We start from the raw sequence: 17,867 nt of genomic DNA, 5'->3' as shown, positions 1-17,867 counted from the left end.
ATCTTGTCATAGCTTTTCTTCTGGACCTCACTTTGGAGTTCATTCTGCTGGGCTGAGACCTGCCAGGGCAGGATTAAAAAAAAAAATCCATTTTTTTAAATGTGGTTCTCATTTAAGCTACACTGTACATATCACATCTTCCTGTGGTAATGAGCTGTTAAGAACTGCACTAATAGCTGTTTAGTATCTGTAGCTAAGAATTTCCCTACCAATAAATACAGTTTTCTTGGCTGTTAGGCAGAAATCCTTGCATAGCTTCTTAGCACAAGTGACACTGATTAATGACCATGAAAAATAAATATTGTTCTCAGGAAGTTAACATAAATACCTATGAAACTATACAAATCTAAGGCAGAAAATAATAGGATTCTAATATATTTAGGAAAGATATAGTAATCTTGGGGCATATGAGCAATAAAAAGAAAGAATTGTGGTTGAAGGAATTAAAAAATTTCAGGGTACATCCTATTGCTATGAAGTGAAGCCATGACCTTTTCCTTCAGCAACACTACCTATATCTAGAATTTACAATAATGCCATAAAAATTGTTGCTCACTGAAATAAATCAATAGCTTTTTAAATATAGCAGACACAAATATTTAAATTAATATTCAGAAACCTCCATTTTAAAAGGAATCCAATATTATAGGGTACATTTAAAATGAAAGCTATATGTTAAAGATATTTAATGTAAAAAAAAACTAATAAACCATTTTCAAAGATTTTGTGTTTGAAATAATATTTTATTTTATACCAAAACACAACATGAAAATGAGAGATGCCAAAGTATTCTCTCTGGCTTCATTGTGAATTAGTGCTCAGTGTTGAACATAATTTTTTTCCCTTCTATGTAAGAAAAACATACTTTTTATTTGTAATATTCAGCATTAATACTGCATAATGTTTATCCCCTGTGGTTTTACATAAAAGTGTATGTTATGAAATATATATGTGTATGTAATTCTGTTCATTTATAGAATTTTGGTAGAATTTTTTTCTGATCTTGTTACCTATATTTCATGGTTTATGAAATATTCTGAACTTAGAATTTAAGTCAATTTGAAATTCAACTTTAGAAGGATTGTCCATGTCGCTCTACGAAACTGTAACATTCACTCTGTCTTGCTCATGGGCTCTTAATTCAAAAGTAGTTTTGATCCTGACCCTGTAATGTGCCATGGTGTGACTACCAAAGAAGAGAAATTATAACCTTTCTTTCTTCCTTCTCTTAAGCTCCTACCTGGCCTTCATTGATTTTACTACCAGACCTGCTTCCTTGACTATTGGTAGCAGAAATCTGCTGACATAGCAGCTAGTTAATATTGAAAAAGTATCCCTGAACTTTGAGAATATTCATCTTGCACAGGAAAAAATTTGTGACTTTTATTTCCTCACTTATCTAAGGTCAATATTTTGTAGCTCGATATTTAAATTTAACATCAATATAATAACTCCTGGGCTGTATGATATGAAGATCTTTTTTTTTTTTTTTTGTCTTTTTGCCTTTTCTAGGGTTGCTCCTGTGGCATATGGGGGTTCCCAGGCTAGGGGTCCAATTGGAGCTGTAGCTGTCAGCCTTCGCCACATCCACAGCAATGCGGGATCCGAGCTGCGTCTGCGACCTACACCACAGCTCATGACAACACCAGATCCTTAACCCACTGAGCAAGGCCAGGGATTGAATCTGCAACCTCATGGTTCCTAGTCAGATTCGTTAACCACTGAGCCACAACGGGAACTCCATGAAGATCATTCTTAGCACTCAAACCTTGGCAAATATAACATTGACAGATATCTAGTGATGTCTATCTGACATTTTTATTCTTTCTTCTGAAATGAAAGATAAGTGATAGTGTTAATTTCTTTATTAATTATAAAAATGAGGTTATGAAGTTTTTTTTAGAAAAACAATGTCATAAGATTAGAAACTGTAACAATATATTTTAGAAGGGAATTTTGAAATCTCTCAAATGTTCTATTGGTTGCTACTGTACTATAACTAGTCATAACATATAACCAATTTATTTTTCATGGAGTTATAGTAATTACTCTTCTGATATTAAAAGAAGTTTTTTTTTTTTTTATGAGACAGATGAATCATTGGTTGACTACTTCCTGATCGTCACACTAAACTTGCTAAAGATTTTATGGTAAAATATACATGTAAGATGGTTCCAGCTCTAAAATATTAGTAAATTTATTTATTTGTTTATTTATTTTGTCTTTTTAGGGCCACACCTGTGCATATGGAGGTTTCCAGTCAAATTGGAGCTGTAGCGATTGGCCTACGCCACAGCCACAGAAATGCTGGAGCTGAGGCATGTTTGCAAACTACACCAGATTTCATGGGAACTCCAGATCCTTAACCCACTGAGTGAGGCCAGGGACTGAACCTGTGTCCTCTTGGATGCTACTCAGATTCATTTTGGCTGAGCCATGATGGGAACTCCTAAAATATTAGTAAATTTTAAAGAAGTGATTTCCAACACAAAAAGAAATTATATGTAGCTGCAGAAGAAATTTAAACGAAACAATCCACATACAGCTATGATTATTTTAGTATGTAAATGAACAAAATCAGTAAACATTGGGAGTTTCTGTGTAAATGGTCTTTTATAGGAATTTAATCCCATTCTCTCAATTCTTCTTTAATAGTTAAATGTACAATAATGTGTTAACATTACTTTTAGTTTAAAGCATCTTCAACTTATTGAAATTAAATATAGCTCAAGAGTCTCAACTCTTCAGGAATGTTCAAGACTTATTCAGAAAACCACCATGGAGTTAAAAAGAAAATAGCGAAAAAGTATATTTTGTGTAACTCTCTGACCAAGGGAAGTAGCATTACTGTATGTTATTAATAATGACCCAAGAGCATGAATTGTAAAAAAGCAAACAATGAGAGCTAGTAGAAAATTGATTTATGCTAATTATTTTAAAACTAATTAATTACAATTACCTATTTTATCACAAAATCAATTGCTAATATATTCTGTCACTTTAATTAAGGCAGTCAATAAAATCAGATAAATGGGAGGCATAGAATTATATGGGAAAAACTAATTTTCCTATGTAATAAAGTCTACCGTAGGGCAGAAAAGAATAAACTATCAGTTATTAAATATACAAAAACTCTAATTATGTCTCTGTTGAAAGATTTATGCTAGTTTAATTAAAATAAAAATACACCAAGAAATGAAAATAATTAAAAAGGGATATAACTAAACATTTTCCTTCTACATGATTTTTGGAAAAGTTTTTTTTGTTTGTTTTACACTTCAAAGTATAGTTGTGCAATTATTTTCCAAAAAAATTAACTTCTAATTTGTCTATAAATGGAGAGATAGTACAGTGATCATTAATACTTGTTGCAGAGAAATCACTTCAAAAGATTATTGTCATTTCATATCCTAAGCAAGTAAGCAAAATCATCTCTTACCTTAAAAAGTAATGCTTAATCTAACACAGTCTATACTGATTTCAGGATATAAATGATCTCAGAGACCATATTTTCAACTTTTAGTTATCTTTGGACTTTACACATTTCATTCTTCCTCACTTAGGGGTGAGTGTGTGTGGTAAAATGTATGACAATCAATAATGTTTAACTTTTGAAGTGAAAATGAAGGGGTGACTATATTAAATATTTATCAATTTTGGAGTTTCTCTTGTGTCTCAGCACATTAAGAACCTGACATAATGTCCATGAGGATGCCAATTCGATCACTGGGCTCCCTCAGTGGGTTAAGGATCTGGTGTTGCCACAAGCTGCAGCATAGGTCAAAATTTGCTGCTCAAATCCGGCATTGCTGTGGCTGTGGTGTAGGCCAGCAGCTGCAGCTCCAATTCAACTGCTAGCCTGGGAACTTCCATATTCTTCAGGTGCGGCCACAAAAACAAGAGAGAGAGAGAAATAATTCCACCAATTCGTAAAAAACAAATCTCCACTAGTGCATATATATTTGCAAACTGGTTGAAGACTACTCACCAAAGTGCATTTAGTTCACTTTGATTTTGAAATTTAGCAGTTTACCATGTATTTACCAAGATACATGTGTCTCCTTTTGTTAAACTTTTGCAGACATTTTTTTATTTCAATACATTGATTGTTTGGATTTTTTTTTTCACAAGTCAAGAGTGTTAGATTTTGGGTAGGTTTCTTGCTTCCTTATGATGCATCTCTTCTTTGATAGATTGGAGGACAGAGGCACGCTTCTAGATTTGCAGTTAACGCAGCACATATGGTATCCACATACCAGAATCTAGATATATTGACTCATATTCCCTTCTCATTGTCTCTTCAGTTGGTCACATTGCAAATTGCAGAACTTCCATTTCTATTTCTGCCATCTTTTTTCATCTTTGCTTCATTATCCCCACTTTTAGCCCTCTTAAGTGATGTTTGGTCCTTCACCAAGAGTGACTGTCCATGTAACAAATACAGTGAAAACATCCTTTTGATCTTTTCTAGCATCTCAAGTCCACCCAAGTTTTAGCAAGGCATTTATGTTTTATATAGACTAAAATTAAATATATATGCTCTTATAGGTGGCCTCAGAGAGACCCTTCACTTATTCATTGACACATAAAAAGAAATTATTAATGAGTGAACCAAGCATGTGAAAGCTCCTTTTGCTATACCAGCAGCTTGTACTGCAAAATGAAGAAATGAACCAAAGGCCTAGATAATCATAAATTTCACAAAAAAGATTATAATGTCTATGAAGTATTTTTTCAAAAAATACAATCAAATATTTTTATATATTTCTTTTTTTTAACTGAACAGGTATGCTCATAGTTTGGGGAAACCTTAATTAGATTTTTAACAGTGGGTGCCTTCCATTTCTAATGGGATTCCTCTGGTTAAATATGGTATGGTAATATTTCCCTGTTAGGCATAACCAACAAAAATATGTAGCTTCTTCTTATAAATAGTCTATCATCTTTTATTCTTAAATCAGGGGGAGGGATACTCTAAAATTTTTGTTAAATTTTAATACTACCTATTTATGTAATATATTCTGTTATCAATAGTTACTAGAGGCTGATGAATAATAAAATAAGTATAATATCTGTACTTAATTTGAGGGTTTTGCTACATGAAAAATTAAGAACCAAATTTTTAGCTTTGTAAAAAGACATGGAATCTTGCATAGAAATGACAAAAGTGATAAAATTCTACCAAAATGCCTATGTGGTGGAATCATTTAAAATTATTTTTAGAATATTGGGAAGAAATCATGATACTAATTAGTGTCTACCTTGACAGTCACCCAAGTTAAAAATGAATGATTTTTTTAGAGATAACATATCTATTAGAACAATAAGACAAAGATCATATTGAATTTGACTTATACTGAAATATAATAGACTCAAAAAAGAATATACCTTAAGGTACTATTCTCCTAGGATCTGTTGACGTAAAAGTGTATCACTCTTGATACCAAATGTCCTTTTCCTTCATTACTGATTTATTCAACACTATTTACTAAACCCCTTGTGTATATATGGGCCATCATGAATAGGGTATGGAAGTACACAGTTCAAAGCCATTCTTCTAGGCCAGTCTTGGCAGCTGATAAGACTTTCTGGATGAAGTCACATTGCTCCTGAGGTCTGAGCGATTGCACTTTATAGAGAGGGGCTTAAGAGAGTGAGAAGTCAGAGGGATTAGCTGTGGTGTCTGAGACACAGGCAGTAATGTTCAGGGTCTCAGGAAAGTACAATACATTTAATAACTATCAGGAATTCGGAATTTATGCATAATTAGGCATAATATTTTTTTCAGTTTATTAAACGTGTTTATTTCAAATTTTATAATTGACAGAATAATGTCCAATCATATTGACTGAAATCTAAGTAGTTTAATGATTCATACTTGTCATAAGGGTACTCTTCTTGGCAGTTATCTATATTCTGTTAGTAAAAAGAAACAAATCTAATTGCCATCATCTGTCTTCCAGAAGACTGAAAATGGGGATAGTAGTCAAATTTTCTGTTTATTTTCTGCACCCATTTCCTATTAGCAAACACAATTTATCTACCCCCACAATGCTTCACTCTATGCCATGTGATCAATCCATTAGCCACTCCATTAACCTCTCATCAACCTTGGAAAGATCATCATTGTTAGATGATAAGAAATGGTTTCTAATATAGTCTTATTTGGGACATATCTCTGATAAGATATTCTACTCTAGGTATCACCAAATGACCTCATTCAGTGGGTTAAGGATCCAACATTGCTGTGAGCTGTGGTGTACTTCGCCGTCATGGCTCAGATCCTGTGTTGCTGTATCTGTGGTGTAGGCCTGAAGCTGTAGCTTTATTCGACCCCTAGCCTGGGAATTTCCCTATGCAGCAGGTGTGGCCCAAAAAGTAAAAAAATAAAAAATAAATAAATAAATAAAAAGCAAAAAAAGAAAAAGAAAAAGAAATGAGGGAGTAAAAAGGCAAAAGTCTTAAAAGCAATGTTGAAGCACTTAGATTTTAATTTAATAGATAAAAGGAAGCCACTGAGAGATTTTTGGCACAATTGCACATAAGTATTATTATAGTCATCACAGTTAACTCAGATTTAGATGTATATCTAAAAATATCTGGGATAGTTAACTCAAGATTTCCTATAAAGAGCAGAAAATTTGAATGAGAGCCCAAACAGTGGAACAAAAATTGTATTTTATTTACTTAAAGATTATTAAATAAAGCTAATTACAAAGCATTTTTATTCTAGTCTGACATTAAGTGCCTAGAAAATAACAAGACATTAATGAATTGCTTTAATAGGGTTTTGTGGGAAATGGCTTTTTCTGAATCCTGCTCTCAGGGTTTCTGTTCTATGTTCCATGTTGCACACTGTTCTCTGTTGGAATAAAAGCTGTGGGAATTGTCAGAGTGTCAAGGCCTTGATAACTTGAAGTTTAGTCATATTAGATCTTATAGTTTATTTTTATTTTTTGTCTTTTTGGAGCTGCACCCATGCTATATGGATGTTCCCAGGCTAGGGGTCGAATTGGAACTGTAGCCACTGGCCTACATCACAGCCACAGCAATGCCAAATCCGAGCTGCATCTGCAAACTACACCATAACTCACAGCAATGCCAGATTCCCAAACCACTGAGCAAGGCCAGGGATCGAACCTGTATCCTCCTAGATACTCGTTGGATTCATTTCTGCTGAGCCACTGCGGGAACTGCTAGTTTTGGATATCTGTGTTCATGTTCTTGTGAACAGCTTAATGAACAATTAAGAATATGGTGCATTCTTTGCAGAATGACTCCTAAGAAGGTTTCCTGGGAATTCCTTCTCTGCTAATTATGCTGTTGTTTTGCTATTGCTCACTGACTAAATTTTATTCTTCTCTTTGATGGGATGTCTAAGACTTTCTTTGGACTGTACTTTGAGTTAAACAGTTTTTTAGGTGCAACTCTTCACTATAAAAAGATGACAGCTTCAGAACTGAAAAGTTATACATACTTGTTCAGAATCATCATTTGAGGAAAACATTATTTTTGAAACAATGTAAGCAAAATTGAATTCCAAAGAAATTAAGGAGTTAAATGTAAAAATCAAATCCTATATGTATTAGAATAAAATACAAATAAGTATTTAACTGTTATCAGATAGTAAGGTATTTCTAAACATGAAATTAGTGTAAGATATAAAAAATTGTATCCTTGACCATATGAAAATTTAAATTTATGTGGCCGAAACATAAATAGTATAATAATATAATGTGTGGGAAAATAACTAACGATTCTAAAAAAAATTGCATTCTTAATAACACAGCACACTGAATCTGATATATTTTCAAAGAGACACTGGCATGAAAAGATCTATTTCTTACTGGGATCTGCCCCCCACCCCCCAAGTGATCTTAAACACAATATTTAATCAAATCCTACAAGGACAATTAAAATTATTTAACATTTTAATAATCATGTTTTATATTTCCTTTAATTTATTAGGAAAAGAAATCTTGTCTAATAAGAAATATATAATGGTAATTTTAGGAAGCCTTGCAATATAGTCATGGGTGATGACTTTGTTTTACTCCCTGTGTTCCTTCCATTCCTTCTGTCCTTTCTTCTTTATAAATTAGATTGTTCAATGTTTTAGGTATCACCCAAAACTTGTTTTCTTGAGCAGTTAACTCATTGGCACTCAAAACTGTTCTGAGGTAACAAATTTTCTCACTGACATGAAGCTGAGCAGAGGAATTATACTTTACTTATTTATTATTTGATCTATTACTGATATTTATTTATTTATTTATTTATTTATTTATTTATTTGTCTTTCTAGTGCCGCACCCGCAGCACATGAAAGTTCCTAGGCTAGGGTCTGATTCAGAGCTGTAGCTGCCGGCCACAGCCACATCCACAGTAACATAGGATCTGAGCCATGTTTGTGACCTCCACCATAGTTCATGGCAATGCTGTATCCTTAGTCCCCTGAGCAAGGCCAGGGATTCGTGTCTTCATGGATACTAGTCAGGCTTGTTACCTCTGAGCCATGATGCAGACTCCCGATTCTCTACTCTTTTTGAACACCTGCCTACTAGGTTTCAGACAATAATTTTTGATTATTCAGATGAAATATTTTATTGACATTTTGTTTGGTTTGGTTTGGTTTATTAATTAAACTGGAAGAAAGCAAAACATCCATTCCAGATAATACTTAGTTTGGGTTCTATAATGTCTTGCTCTCTCTCCTCCACCACAGCTGGGTGTGTCTGGTGCACTGGGTGAGGGAAATTTGCATGGCCTCTGGAGTCAGAGTGAAGGGTGTTATTGCAATGTCCACAACATCCTCCAAATCCTCTCTCATCCCATGTTTAAAGTGAGGAGTGGTCTGAGTCTGTAAGAATGTTTGGCTAGATCCTGTTCTTGAGCTGTTGGAGGATATTTTTCACTGTGTCCCTGATGAAGCCATGGGTCCCTCCTTTTTTCCCATATGATAGATAGATAGACAGACAGACAGACTGACCGACTGACTTTGTTTTCCGGTTGGGGATCCCAGGCCCTTTCCTCCATACTTGGCCTACCTGTCACTGGCCGACTGTGTACACTGTGGGGATTTTGCCATATCCTACCCAGTTCCCTGACTCAGGTGGTTGGGCCCACTGAAAACCTCTGAAAGAGCATAGATGTGTATGAGGAGGAAGGAATGTTCACACTGTGTGGCTTGCTGAGTCTGTTCAATTTGTAATAAAAATAGAAACATTGTAATGCAAACCAGACCTCCTCTCCATCCAGTTATACCTCTTCCGTCTTCCTAACTTGCTAAGCTTCTGTGCATTGTCATGCCTCCTCACTCCCTCCACACCAACAAAGAATCCCCTTTTGGGGCCTCAACACAGCTTGTCAAGTTAATTTTCTGTCCAGTTAAGCCTGTCAACTTAATTTTCATTTTGGCATCCATTCTACTCCTCGCCAACCCAGACACTAGCTCGGCTAAAAACCTAGAGAAAACATCTAGGCGTTAGGCATACGTGTTCACACTTCTCTCAAATGCCTCCCTCTTCCCTCTTTGATCTGACTTCCTTTCTGTTCATTTTGCTCTGTCCTCTTTCCTAGTCACACTATGGGATAAACCTTAAAGACCAATTTAATGGTCTTTTCTGTATCAGGTGGTACAAGAGTAATTCAAGCTTCATAAAGCAGCCTTTCTCCCTCAAGTTGTTTCTCCCTCAATCCTGTTGTTATCTTGCAAAAATTTCAATACATATCTCTTTAATTCATTTCAGAATAAAACATGTAAGGAGGACATTTAAATGCACTGTTGTAATATTTTGGGATATCCTATCCTATGACACTGCAGTCTGAATGCACATCTTTAATATTGCTGAATGACCAGATTTCTCTTGTCATTGTGTTGTTTTATTTTTATTTTAGGTACCTCATTACATTTATGTTTTAAAATGGTAGAGCCTTGGTTGTTGGTCAAATACAGTAAAAAAAAGGGGGGGTTAAAAATAATTTTAGTTGCTTATTTTTTATACACAGCATTAATCACCATCTGCAGTTGTATATTTTAATAGTTTATTTGTTTATGGTGTGTAGTATGTATTTATTCAATATTCTTCTCAAGTATTTTCTGGAAGTGTCACAACAGAAGCATTCAGTAGATATTAGTTGAAGAAGTGAATATGAAATTCACAGCAAAAGCCCTACTATGTCAGTCATGGCCATCACTAGAATTGAATTTTAATTACCTATTTTAGGATAGTATTCAGTATCAACCACAGTGCATTTGTCATATATAATGAATTTTTGAAACGAGTAAAATCTATATATGCTAGAATTTGCTTTTCAAATGAATTTTGTCCCTTGAAAGTTTTCTATGTAGTTAAAATAATATTGCCATTTAAAATATGTTAACAATTTTCAGTCCCATAAACCTGGATTTACTAACTTCTAACCTGGCATTCCTATTGAGTCACTACCTTATGCTCATTAGATGCTTATGTTTCTATCTTCTAAACTTTGCAACATCAGACATCCTCCAGATAGGTTGGTCCAAGATACATTTGTATGTCCCAGACTGAATTTTCAGTTGAGCACCTAAGAAACAGAATGAGTGGCACTGTTCTAACTGTATGAATAAGCATCCTCCCTGCTTCAAATAACATAGGTGTAACTGGCTGTATATTTTAAATTTAACAAATTATTAGAAGCTGAATTGTCCTGGAAACAGCCTGAATAGTTTTTTTTTTTAATGTCTTATTATTGTCATTATTATTTTGGCTATTTTCTTCACAATCTGGTACAATACTACACACATAGTAAGCACTTAGGAAAATCTTGTGGAATCTTGTAGAAAATGAAGTTATTTCAACGTAGTCTGAATATTAAGATAACCTTCCAGGAACATTTATAGGGCTTTGTTAAAAAGAAGTAGGATGCTTACAGTTTGCATAATACATTGAAGTTGTAGGAACTCCTACAGCCCTAACTATGTTAATCCCACGGACATTTTTATGGATTTTTATTATAATAATGCAATATAAATTTCAAAAGTGTTATACAATTCACTGCCTACACAAAAATCCACTTTCACATTTGCTTAGTAGACATTTATTCAAATGCCTAAAACTTGTTTAGTGCCAGGCAGATTCATGATTGAAAATGGTATGATAAATCCTTTCTTTTATTTTGTAAAGAATTTTTAAGAGGGTTTAATGAACATTAATACTAATACTGTATCTACTTTTCCCTAAATTAATTATACTTATTTTCAAGGATTATCTTACTTGTAGGTATTATTTTTATTGATGTTACTAATTTATATTATAAATATGGTAGTAAATACAAGCTAAGAGATGAATGATTCTATTTTGCTCTAATTTCATACACCAAATTTATATGAATAAAATGAATAGGAGCTCTGTTTCTGAGGAAGACATTCAAATAAAACATGGGTGGAGTTGAAAAGTGACTGTGGTACTCTTGAATATCATATTATTAACTATATTACCCATTTTTATGCATAAAATAGAGGTCAAACTACTCCTCTAACAGGATAATAATTATGCTTCATAGCACAGCAAATCACCTACTGGGTAATCCCAACTTTTTGCTCCCTACTAACAACTGAAAAGTGGATGCTTAAGACAAGATGGTCATTTTGGTAGAAAATTACAATGCATGGCCTAACTGAAGGAGAGGATAACAATTTTTTTTCCTTACTGTTTTAAATTGAATAAATGGAAGAAACTTATACAAGTATAAGAATATATTCTAGGGATGAAGGAACAAACAGGATCGTTGGAACATTAGATGAAGCTAAGGAAACAGTGACATTGGGCAACAGTTGTCTAAACCTTGATAGTTGTAAAATTCAAAAGAATAACATATTTGATTTTAGGAAAAATTTTAATTATAGCAAATGGATAAAGTTTGAAAAGGAAAAAAATTCGAGGGGGTTATATTACAGACTGATGAAACTGAGGACTTTATTGATTCTTGCAAAAAGATATAAAGAATTACAGAGACTTCAACTCTGCAAACTTCTTTCTGGAGACCCATTCTATTTAAAGTGTGTCATCTGGTGAATATTTGTCTTTCCCAAAATATTTGGGATTTTTCACCATCCCAAAAGCAGGAAAATGATCTTTAAAGATTTCTATTATGCTCATAGTTCTGTTTAAAAAAAAAAGAAATGAATGAAGATATAGAATAAAAAAAGAACACTGGGAAATGTAACTATTTTAGAGTTTGTATTAATGAGAGATCACTGGCTGATTCAAGCATGGGTTCTTATTTTTAGAAAAGTAGATTTCAAATAAGGCAGATAAATTTTATACATGAGCGTAGTGACATGGGTGTGTATGATGTACTTTGAGGTAGCTAAGACTCGTATCCTTATTTAGAGATGGGGAGAGTAAGGCTTAGAAAGAAACCAACTTGCTTAAATTAGAAAACTAGTGAGTGGTGTAACCCAGTATTTAAGTGGTGATAGTTTGAACCCTATACTTTTATTGATTTATTTTTATTCAAGTATAGTTGACATATTTTCATTTCTGGTGTGCAGCATAGTGATTCATCATTAATATATATTACAAATTGATCAACAATATATATTACAAACTGATCAACATTTATATACATTACAAACAAATCACCACAGTAAATATAATAATTATCTGTCATCATGCAATTTATTATGATATTATGGACTATATTCTCTATGCCGTGCTTTACTTATATTTTATAACTGAAAGTTTGCACCCCTTAATCTTCTTTACCCATTTCACCCACCCTTTCTCCCTCTCTATCCAACACCAGTTTGTTCTCTGTATCTATGGTTCTGTTTCAGTTTTGTTTGTTCATTCGTTTTACTTTTGAGATTTTACATCGAAAATCATAGAGCATTGTCTTTCTCTGTCTGAATTATTTGACTTAGCATAACACCCTGAAGTCCAACTTGTAGCAAATGACAAGATTATTTCCTGTCATATTGCTGAGTAATATTTGATTTTATATATGCATATATATACAAACTACACCTATATATATATATATATATATATATAAACTACACCTCCTTTATTCACTCATCTACCAGTGAATAAGTTGCTTCCATATCTTGATTAGTAAATAGTACTGCAGTGAACATTGCGGTATATATTATCATTTTGGATTAGTGTTTTTATTTACTTCAGATAAATATCCAGATGTGGAATTGCCCAATTTTGTGGTAATAATTTTAATTTTTGAGGAATCTCCATGGAGTTTTCCATAGTACCTGTACCAATTTACATTCCCACAGAGTGGATGAGGATACCCTTTTCTCTGCATCCTCACCAACACTTGTTATTTGTTGCCTTTTTGATAATAGCCATTCTGACAAGTGTGAAGTGATATCTCATTGTAGTTTTGATTTGCATTTCCATAATGATCAATGATATTGAGAATCTTTTCAGGTGCCTCTTGGCCATCTGTGTATCTTCCTTGGAAAAATGTCTATGAGGTCCCCTACTCATGTTTTGATTAGATTGTTTATGTTTTGTTTTGTTCTGTTTTTGTTTTTGATATCAAGTTGTATGTGGCTTTATATAATTTGGATATTAACCTCTTATTGCCCATATTGTTTGCAAATATATTCTCCCATTCAAGAGGTTGCCTTTTCTTTTTGTTGATGATTTCTTTCATTGTGAAAAAGCTCTTTAGTTTCTTATAGGCCCATGTGTTTATTTGTGCTTTTGTTGCCCTTGCCTGAGGAGACAGATCCAAAAAGTTATTGCTAAAACTAATGTCAAAGAGTGTACCGCCTGTGTTTTCTATAGGAGTTCCATGGTTTCAGGTCTAACATTTAAATCTTTAATGCATTTTATATATATTTTTTAACATGGTATAAGAATATAGTCCAGTTTCATGCTTTTTTTTTTTCATGTTTATCTCCAGTTTTCTCAACATCATTTATTGAAGAAACAATCTTTTCTTTACTGTAAATTTTTGGCTCCTTTGTTATAAATTAATTGACCATCTAAGTGTGGGTTTATTTCTGAGCTCTCTCTCCTGTTCCATTAAACTATATGTCTATTAAGTGTTGTGCTTTTAATAACAGCAGCTTTGAATATTAATTTAAGTTCACAGGTAACTGGTATTAACAGTAAAAAAAATTTATATTCTAAAAATCTTTTTCTTCTGCCCAGTGAATTATTTTTCTTTAATCCTGCCTGGTAATAAAAAAGTCCTAATTAAAGTGTGCAAAGTACATTAAAAATAATTACATTGTTATTTTTCACATCAACCACATTTTGAAAGTTATGAATGCCAGAAATATGTAATGTCGCTAGTAATATGCCATTGAAAAGATGAAGTCTTGGAAATTGTAGCCTTTAAAACTCTGAATTCTAACCTGGTTTATTTAAGTAAAATCTCCTTTAAGTGCCCAAGATATTAAGCACTTCTGTTGTTTCTTTCTTTTCTCAAACTTTGAAGGTTAATTTTTTTTGAATATGTTATGAATTATTTGATATTTTGAGATATTTGTGATTGGCAATATGCTTTGTGATTATAAGATCTCACTTTACCTACTTAAGCACTTAGCAATGTAATCCCTTGTTTATTAGAAGAAGATAACCATGAGTGATATAGTTGTTCACATCCATGACTGGAACTCGTATCTTATATTAGTTACTTATATTTTAGTATTACATTTTTTGTTGTTATATTTCACAAAATATCACTGGCATTCTTTGTCTCTTCTTTGTTAAAATGCCCGTTTAAATAAAACTATTATTTGCTTTTAATTTCACCATCATCTCTGTGATCATTAAGTAAGGTTTACTTGATCCAGAGTCAGTTATTTTAAATGTTTAGCTATAATTAGTGAATATTTTCAGAGTTAAAAACCAAACAGTAACATAACCTTTAATGTATGCCAGGCACTATTCCAGGTGCTTTCACATGTTATGTCATGTAATTCTAACAATAACTCTATGCTTCAAATATGCTTGTTGTCCCTACTTTTCTAATAGAAAACAGGTAGAGAGTGTCAAACTCAGGCCTAGAGTCCATGTTCTTGACCAACAGGCTATTCCACCTCTCAAGTATGAAATTAAAATAACTTAAATCTGAAAGGAGTTTTTTTTGTTTGTTTGTTTTTTAATGTCCACACCTATGACATACAGAAGCCAAGGAATGACTCCGAGCCACAGCTGCAGATTCTTAACCCACCGTACCATGGTGGGAACTCTGAAAGCCGTGTTGATGTACTAGTTCTTGTAACATTGTGCTTTCAGTACAACATAATCTCAGTTGCAGTGAGTGTAATAAATCCTAAAGTTAGTAAAACTGCTTGGGAAATAATGACTTCTAGTGCTGATTCTAACAATAATTAGCTATATGATCTTTAATAAATCATTTATCCTCTCCAGATCCCATGTATTCATCCATGCAGTAAAAGGCCTTTGGCGGTCTCTTCGTTTCCTAGGGCTACTGTAAGAAAGTATCACAACCTGAGGGGCTTTAAACAGCAGAAATATATTCTCTCACAGTTCTGGAAGCTAGAAGTCCAACATCAAGGAACCAGGAATGTTGGTTGTTCTGAGGAAGGATCTGTTTCCTGCCTCTCTCCCAGCTTCTTGTGGTTGCTGGCATCCTCAGCATTTCTTGTCTGGCAGACAATTCACTCCAGCCTCTGCCTCTGTCTTCACATGGAGTTCTCCCTGAATGTCTCTCTCTTTTTTTTTTTTTTTTTTTTTCCTCTCTCTCCAAATAAGGACACAAATCCTTGGCTTAGGAACTCACCTGACCTAATTACATCTGCAAAGACCCTATTTTCTAGGTTCTGGGCAGACAAGATGATATCAAAGGTCCCTTCTGTTACATTTTGAGATATGATGGTTTTAGAGCTTCGTCATTAAGACTGACCTTAAGATTTAGAATTATTTGATGATTTTTACATTTTAGATTAGATTTGGGATCTTGGAAAGGAAATCAGAACAAGGGAATATTTCTTGGTCATTATTTTATTTATTTATTTATTTATTTATTGTCTTTTTAGGGCTGTACCCATGGCATATGGAAGTTCCCAGGCTAGGAGTCCAATCAGAACTTCAGCTACTGGCGTATACCACAGCCACAGCAACCCTGGATCCAAGCTGCCCCTGTGACCTACACCAGAGCTCATGGCAACACTGGATCTTTCACCCACTGAGCAGGGCCAGAAATCTAACCGTGTCCTCATGGATAGTAATCAAATTCCGTACTGCTGAGCCACAAAAGGAACTCACATTATTTCTAAATATAGTACATTGTAGACTCAGTCACTGTATAGATATATAGTACAAAATGATCTAATTTTATCTTCAGTATGTGCCTTTATTCTCAGTTGTTTGTGTTGGATATGTCAGGAGCTATTTTAAAAATGCTTGGCAAAATAAGCTAGCAATAATGAGGTGTCCATTGGATACTGATTGAAAAAACTCTATAGATACACAAAGATCCTACTAAAAATACAGTTTTCCTTTCACTCAAGCCTGTTTTCTTCTCAATAACTGGAACTATCATCCACTCAATTTATCATTCCAGAAATATCAGAGTCATGCTTTCCTTCACTCTTCCCTCTCCTTTATCTGCTATCATTAGTATAGCCTTCCTCCTAAACATCTCTCGAGCTACCTCATTCTATTCGAATTCCCAATAGAACTTCCTATCTTCAAAAAAGAATCTGAGGAATAGACATAGGCAATGAGGAATGCTGAAATGATTCTTGCAATAGATGCCAAACTATATCCTAAAACAAACTGAAATGCTTAGAATCATCTCAGTGGTATCTTTACTGGACAAAATCATTTGCATTTCTGTGGACAGGAATAATTTGTACTTACATCAGCTTTTCAGAAGTAAACTTGGGTCCCTAAAAAGTCGCAAAATAGCTCAGCCAAATATAAAAGTGCAGAGCCTTATAGAATCAGATCACCTAGAAGACTCCTCTAGGAATGCCCTGCATTCTATTGAAGGGCCCCTCAGTATTGTTTTTGTCCAAAGTCCTTCACAATTTGTACTGACAGTGGCTTGCAAGCACTCTGTCCTGGACCCATGTCTCCATCATCCCCACCTGTTAGGTCCTTGTTTTCTGTGGTCCATACATTTTGGGGTTTGACTCCCAAATAGTTCTTGCTCCCCATCTTTTCAGGGATATCAAATTTAGGTTTCCTTTTTCTTAGAACTTCCTTTCCTTTACTTATACTTTATTTTTATTTTTTAATTTTTTCTTATATTTTAAAGCATTTTCCTGTAGGCCTTCATTAAAAAAAAAAAAAGGAAAAAATCACTTCCCCAGAGTTCCCTGGTGGCTCAGGGGGTTAAGGATCCAGCATGGCAACTGCTGTGGTGAGAGTTCAATCCCTGGTCTGGGTGGGAACTTCCACACCTTCCACAGGTGCAGGTGCAGCCAAAAAAAGGGGACCGTTTACAGAGTTCCCGTTGTGGCTCAGCAGGTTAAAAACCCTACATAGTGTCTAGAAGGATGTGGGCTCAATCCCTATTCTCACTCAAAGGCCTGATATTACCGCAAGTGCAGCATAAATCTCAGGTGAAGCTTGGGTCTGGCATTGCTATGGCTGTGGCATAGACTGCAGCTGCAGCTCTCATTTGACCCCTCACCTGGGAACTTCCATTTGTCACAGATATGACTGTAAAAAGAAAAAAAAAATTTCCTTGTGGTAGCTTCTATGAATCTCTGGTTAGCTTACATCTTCTTTGGTATATTCTTATAGTATCCAGGACACCTCAGTGACCCTAAATTTTACTAACTTGCCTGATCACTGCTTGTATAGCCCATTAGTCTGAAAATTATGAAAGAGCAAGGACTGCATTTTTTTTTAATCCTAAATCTCTATCCAGGCACACAGA

General features: G+C 34.1%; 1 protein-coding gene and 1 long non-coding RNA gene across 7 annotated transcripts in view; both read left to right on the top strand.

Moving 5' to 3' along the window:
• ERBB4 (erb-b2 receptor tyrosine kinase 4) overlaps positions 1-17,867 on the top strand; it is a 1,134,420-nt gene that overhangs the window by 542,451 nt on the left and 574,102 nt on the right. The window lies entirely within an intron of this gene.
• LOC146396122 (uncharacterized) lies at positions 751-6,437 on the top strand. The gene is made up of 2 exons (XR_014829283.1): positions 751-1,522; positions 3,859-6,437. It is a non-coding gene; the product is annotated as an uncharacterized LOC146396122 (long non-coding RNA).

Source organism: Sus scrofa, chromosome 15 (genome assembly GCF_054392235.1).
Source record: "Sus scrofa isolate SSC_HxYL_T2T_F1_AM1 chromosome 15, Sscrofa_HxYL_maternal_Yorkshire_Landrace_v2.0, whole genome shotgun sequence".
In the NCBI taxonomy this organism is placed as follows: domain Eukaryota; kingdom Metazoa; phylum Chordata; class Mammalia; order Artiodactyla; family Suidae; genus Sus; species Sus scrofa.
The sequence above is the reverse complement of the archived record's forward strand: the minus strand, read 5'-3'. Positions and strand labels throughout refer to the sequence as shown.